The sequence below is a fragment of the Nansenia antarctica genome, assembly GCF_963989245.1.
Source record: "Nansenia antarctica genome assembly, chromosome: 3".
NCBI lineage: Eukaryota > Metazoa > Chordata > Actinopteri > Argentiniformes > Microstomatidae > Nansenia > Nansenia antarctica.
In genome coordinates this window covers 8,234,031-8,240,738 of record NC_137688.1, presented here as the reverse complement: position 1 = coordinate 8,240,738, position 6,708 = coordinate 8,234,031, and the positions used below count along the sequence as shown (strand labels likewise).

The following is a 6,708-nucleotide window of genomic DNA, read 5'->3' as shown; positions in this document are numbered from 1 at the left end:
GCAGACGGGGGGGGTTCATAAGTCAGTTACCATGGCGGTGTGCCACGTCATGGCAACCAACAACGACAACAACATTTGCGCATCAACTCGGCACTTGACGGGAGAAGAGACCTCATTGGAATGCACGGAGGCAGAATAATTCCGGAATCAAATTACACGGTGACATTTCTAGAGGTTGAGGAGTGCCGTAGTTGCGAGGTGCTAGCAGAATGATTGACTCTCGGGGAGCTGGAGAGGCGAGCATCTGTCCCTGGTTAATGTTTAACGCCAGGCGACGCCGGATGCACATCACACACAGGCCTTTTACTGCTCGGCGGGAACACTTCCCAACTGCTCCCAGGATCCCAAGGCAAACAAACACAACGTTGCCGTGTTTTCTCTAGAACTCGCTGTGCCACCATTCGGCAAGAGAAGAGGAATAGTTCTTAGAGTTGATTTTTTTTTACTGATACACCGATATACAGATAAAGGTAGGTTGTTAGCCCACTCATACACACACGTACACACACACACACACACAGACACACACACACACACACACACACAGGCTCAGACGCACACACTAAAGTAGACTCTCACTGTGGCAATCAAGCAGATTATTCATCTTGTGCATTAGCGAGTTTGTGCAGAGCTTACATAAGCCTCAGTAACAATTACCAACAATATGAGTCCTTACATTTTCATACACAGGCACTTTCATCTGTTCCCGGTTTACGGTGATGTGTTGCGTAAGCACTTTAGGAGGGCTAAAAATAACCAACATACACATGCAGGACAAAAACTAACAACTTGAACAGCCTTACATACAGCTCTCTATTCTCACAATACAACCAAGCTTGGCCTTAGCTATGGAAGGAGGGAGGGAGGGTGTATGTGTGTGTGTGTGTGTGTGTGTGTGTGTGTGTGTGTGTCAGGGGAGGGGGGGGCTTAACACTAGGTGAGAGGGGTTGGCCACGGGGGCTAAAGCCAAAGACAGAACCCATCCTGGTCCAGCCAGACCCAGCAGGGCAGGGTATTGTCCAGGACAATCGGCCCATTCTCCTCCCCGCTCTGGGGACTCCTGGGCCAGGGCTTCTCCTGGCTGGATGTGTGGTCCCCTAACCCCAGAGCACAGAGGGGATTACTTTAATGATTTCATTCAGACCTATTGTTTGGCCAGATTAGTACCCCGTCCCCCCCTCTCCACCCCCCCCCCCCACCCCCCACCAGCCCCGCCACACAAACACACACACACACACACACACACATCTATTTGGAAGCTGCAACTGTTGCGGTTGCCTGTCTGCCAGCCTATGACACAGCACTGACTGGTTCTCTGTCAAAGAGGCAGAGCGTGGGGTGGGCGGGGTGGGGGGTGGTGTGGGGGTTATGGGCAATGGTGTGATATTTTGCGGCAATGCTGGCGTGACATTTCATTCGGTGATGATAAGATGAGATACCGTCTTTTTAGTGCTTGCATCCGAACCACAGCGTAGGACAGACACAGTGAAGGGAAGGGACCATAATGTTACAGGTGAACGGTAGAAAGGTGCCTCCCCATCTTCTGATAGACCGAGGTTTTATAGAGAGAGCGAATGTGGTGGATTCTCTCCAACGGACTACAATTCACCAACGTCACTGACGGCACAAGAACCTCCAGAGACCGTGCGCGCGCACACACACACACGCACGCGCACGCACACGCACACACACACACACACACACACACACACACACAACACAACACACACCCAACACAGAGCTAAGGCAATCGAAAATATCTCCATAATCCAGCAGTGTGTCTGTATGCATCATACCAAGGTGAACAAACATCAGTGGTCAAACACACGTCCCTGTTTCCATACGGTTTTCCACCGCCTCGGTTTCAATTGAGCAGCATCCGGTAGCCTACTAACAAACAGGGATTATCCCTCAGATGGCAGATGGAGATATACCCTCTACTTAGATATTAAAAGATCAGAACTAGATGAGACGCTTTGGATCTCCCTCCAGAACATCTTTATTCCAGTTGATCTGAGGTCGTGCAATGATTCTAGATCCATTTGCAGCATTGGTTTAATTCCGGTCAAAATTACCATGCAGAGAAATCCTTTTGTGTTCTGATTGCTTGTCAAATGAACACTGATGTCCAGGCTCTGAATTGAATATAGCCTACGACTTCATGATTGAACACCGTTAATCTGCATCATCTTAAAGATGTAGAGTTTATATGAATACTCCACACCCCATTTCTCCACAAGTCTAATAAAAAAAATAAAGCGTTTCTCCACAAGTCTAATAAGGACAATCAAGACAAATGTATCAATAAGTACGTCGATCAACATGTAATCATAAAGCACACGCATACCATCGTATCATTATAATAATATTATATGCAGGCCTACATGACATCGCTCGCCTGCGAATGTGCAACGCAGAGAATCATGAAACACGTGCCACGATCGTCTGAGACAATGTAACAGGTGTTGTCGCTATAAACTAACATTGATATCAAACAAAAAAAGCGCAAGTGCAAAACAAACGATCGCTGTTCATATACATACAGACAAAGTAGTTACACAAATAAGCTGCATAAATAAATACTTTTGTAGGACTAGGGCAACACAACCTATTTGTAGTGAGTGAGGGAGATATCGATTGGCAACTTCTACGGGGTTAGAGAACTAGGGCTGTTGTTCAATATGCAAGTCGATAGAGGCTGGGATACTCACTGACTGACTGACTGGTTCCAACTAGGCAGCAGAATGGGAGACAGGTTTTGCACTAAACGGGGAAGACACTGTACTCAAACAGGTGCATGCACGGGTTGAACGCCGCCGATCACTGTAACCGGAACCTGGAACCTGTGTCACTTTTTTTTTGCATTCAGCAGAATATCCCGAACATGACGAATCGTTCGCCTATTTTCCAACCATTTGAATTTAGTGAGAAAAAAAAGACCATCGCAACATACATTACATGACGTTACTATTCTCTATTCTCACAATATTCTCACAATACAACCAAGCCTGGCCTGAGCTATGGAGGGATTGGAGGATGCGTGCGTGTGTGTGTGTGTGTGTGTGTGTGTGTTGTGTGTGTGTGTGTGTGTGTGTGTGTGTGTGTGTGTGCGTGTGTGCGTGTGTGCGCGCGCCCATCACTGTAACCTGTCTCACTTTTTTGGCATTCAACAGAATATCTCAGACGTGACGAGTCGCTCGCCCAATTCCCAACCAATTTTAAGTAGCCTATGTTGGCGAGTGATTCGTATATATATTTTTTGCGTAAATAGAAAATCCTGGGTGTAAAAAGGTGCTTTGTGATCTCACATCGATTCGTTGTTTTAATTGCGTGAACCTCTGCATGCAGATGTGGGCTCAGACGTGAGGAGAGCCAGGCGTGTGGAGGGGGGGGGGGGGGCGAGATAAGACCCTTGAATCCTGAGATCACTCTCTCTCTCCTCCGACTGCTCCGGGCATTGTGTTGGGGTGGCTTAACAATTGTGTGAATTTAATAAAAAAACAAAAAATTATAAATATAAATATATATATAATTATTTGTAAATTAAATCGAGTTACCCTAGGCAATTCATACAGACTCCATTTACTACTACCCCTTGAGTGCTTGAGAGGCGGTGAGTTCATGCACACGTATCACAGACAGACTTATATTGTGAAATACAGACTATGACTATGATAGAAAAGGCCCTAAACCAGTGCGAGAGAGAGACAGCCTAGAGTGGCGCGTCTTTGCGTCTTCAATCAAAAACCCTACACTTATCTTAAACTAGGCTATAGGGGCAATTGTAATATAACCCTGGGAAAATGGTAGTGAACTATTCAAAGATGCTAGTTGCATTTTTCATGGTTTCCTTCCTCCTCTCTGTCCTTCCTCCTCTCTGTCCACCCTGAAAAGCAGGTTTGACGCCTACGTGGAGAACCTTTTGGAACAGGAGAGGCCAGACAGACCGGATTCCCCAGCAGTGACAAAGTCCTTGGTTGTCACGAATCGGCTACGGTGCCTATTGGTTTCACCCCTGCCAAACTACTACACCAAAATAATTAGATCGGGTATGCAGCTTGCTTGAATGTAGTCTATCAACAGTGCCCGTTTATTTTTATTTTTTTTAAAGATATATGTGCGCAATGTTCTGTAAAAGTAAAGGTGACTAACGGATATGCGCGTAGACATAAAGCCACAGGTGTTACAAGAGCCATGCTATTGGGGGATCGCATAGGTTACCACCTGACTGATGTATGACTGTCACCATGGGACTGGTTTTAGATATTTCAAAAGAGTGTTCCTATAAAAAAACGTGGAACTTGTAATCGGACAATGAACATTTAAAAATCGACACTCTTATTTGTAAGGTGTAGCCTAACTACCTCATGCATTTCTATTGATACAGGCTATTGGAATACACCCAACACTTACACAATCCACACCCTCGCAACTTGATTCAGGGGAGAATGGATATCTCAAACCCATAAGGTGACTAATGCATATTTCAAATATGCATTAATTAAAGGTTATTTGTCCAAAAAAACCGCGCATTTCATGATCCGGAGTGAGAGAAGCCGTAGTAAGGGAGAGCTGAGCTAATTGATGGGAGATATGGAAAGGTAATTTCGAGGGTGGATGGGGTAAGTGGCCCGTCTATCATACAGAAATCGATAGCAGCAGTGTAGGGGAAAAACATTGAACATCGGTAGTAATCAAAGCACAGATCATGCGGTGAATATGAATACGGGGTCCCGCGGGCGTCCGCGAACAACAAGTGCTCATTCTCGGTCCGAAACGAACCCAAATCCCTCCTAACAGAAGCCAATTCATATCTCATGTATTCGGCATGATCATTTACAAATGATGCGTGTGGGCGCTCCCATCGATGAGACAAATACAGCCGATGAATATGCCATTCTTGCGCGTAAAGCATACTGATCACATCCATTCTACCCAAGGGACTGCGAGAGGATGGCAGTATAGTCACAATTGCAAGCAAAGCCTAACCGGACGCTTACAATTCAGAATGTTTAACGTGTAATGTAGCAATTCAGATTATTAGATGTGTTGTTTTTTTTCAATTCCTCTCGCTGTTTTAATCGTTTTTTCCCAGTCTATAGCTCCGCGAATCGTGACCGGTGAAGTTACCTTGGACGGGTGAGAACTCCTCAGTCTATCCCAGCTCTGAGCGCCTCGGCCGGGCTAGGAGCCCCTCGATCACCGCTCCGCTCCCGAACGAAGCCACTTCTTCAGCCCCTGGAAATCTCTCCCCCACAATTAGGAATATCCACAATTCATGAACAGAGACAGAGCACACTCCCCTGTGGATGGATAAAAAAAAAATAAAAAAAATAAAAACACAATCCACTTGAGCCCGGTGGTGACGGTTATTCCTTCCAAATCCAACTTCGGTCTCCACCAAATTTCAATTCCCTAATATAATAATATAGGTTTTAAATTGCAGACAGAAGACAACTTGGTGCACCAGAGCCAGAGTGCTGTCCCCTCTCCTCGATCGGACACGGAACCACCCCGGTGCAGAATGACTACTGACCGGTTTCACAACATTCCGTGGGAATTAGATTCTTCTCTGGGAATAAGATGTTGTTCACCACGGCCAGTGCGCTAAAATGACAGCATCCTCAAGTATGTTCCATGCACAGCAGAGGAGGAGGGTATCAAAGTGGAGGGAAAAAGCGAATATTAGAATCACTATAGGCTATGTATGTCCATTAAGGCTGCCAGGCTGCGATCACTTAGTCCTTCTGACTGTCTGTCACCCTCCGTGCACTCACACAACTATGGGCTCTCCTTGGGTTCGCTCTCTCCACGGCGGCTCCACGGAGTGTGTGAGAGGGGAGTGATTTCCAAACGATTGCGCGCTCCCTCTCTCTCTCTCGCTCTCTCTCTCGCTCTTGCTCTCTCTCTCTCTCTCTCTCCTCTCTCTCTCTCTCTCTCTCTCTCTCTCTCTCTCTCTTTCTCTCTCCCTCTCTCTCTCTGTACATACACTCACAGAACAGACACACACACACTCAGAGATACACAGCAAGAAGGCGGAGCGAAAGAGCATACATTTAGAAAATGTTACTGTAGGCTATGAACAGTATAATAATGAATGTATTAATACATTTGGAATCATTTCAGATTTTTTTCCTCGCCAGGCTATACTTTGCTATACTCTAGGCTAATGCTCATTTTGACAGGTGAATGAATGCAGAGAATGTAGTATGTACTGTTTGAGCACCGGCTACCCATGGCAATACGACCAGTGCCGTTTCAGATAAATAAAACGATGATGTTGGAATAGTTGGAATAAGAAAGGCTTATTCAGATACAATATTTTGTATCACACAAGTTGTTTAGGGTTAGTGTTTTGTGATATTCATGTTAATATTTCAAGCATATAGGCCTATTATTGTGATATTCCTGTTCATATTCTCATTTCTGAATGATGCAGACAGCATGGATAAACCCAGTCCAGCTCTCAGGTTGGTGTGTAACGGGTCTGGAACACTGGTGCTCTCGGTAGTGACGCCATGGGAAACGCAGCAGGAGCAGTTCGTTGTTCTCTTAGCGCCACCTGCAGGACAACATGGGAATGATTTGTTTGAAAAAATCTGACACCTCACCTGTGTGAAGATGACTCTGGTCTCAAAAATGTATTAAGAAAAAAATATGTTTTATAAAATTATATATATTGTTATGTTATGTTAATTTTATTTATAA

General features: G+C 45.3%; 1 protein-coding gene across 1 annotated transcript in view; it reads right to left on the bottom strand.

Annotated features, from left to right (window-relative positions):
• pcdh1b (protocadherin 1b) overlaps positions 1-5,793 on the bottom strand; it is an 18,748-nt gene extending 12,955 nt beyond the window's left edge. Inside the window, exon 1 of the mRNA XM_080526376.1 lies at positions 5,131-5,793. The gene's annotated coding sequence lies outside the window, so the exon portion shown is untranslated. The remainder of the gene's footprint in view (positions 1-5,130) is intronic.
• Positions 5,794-6,708: the final 915 nt, after the last annotated feature.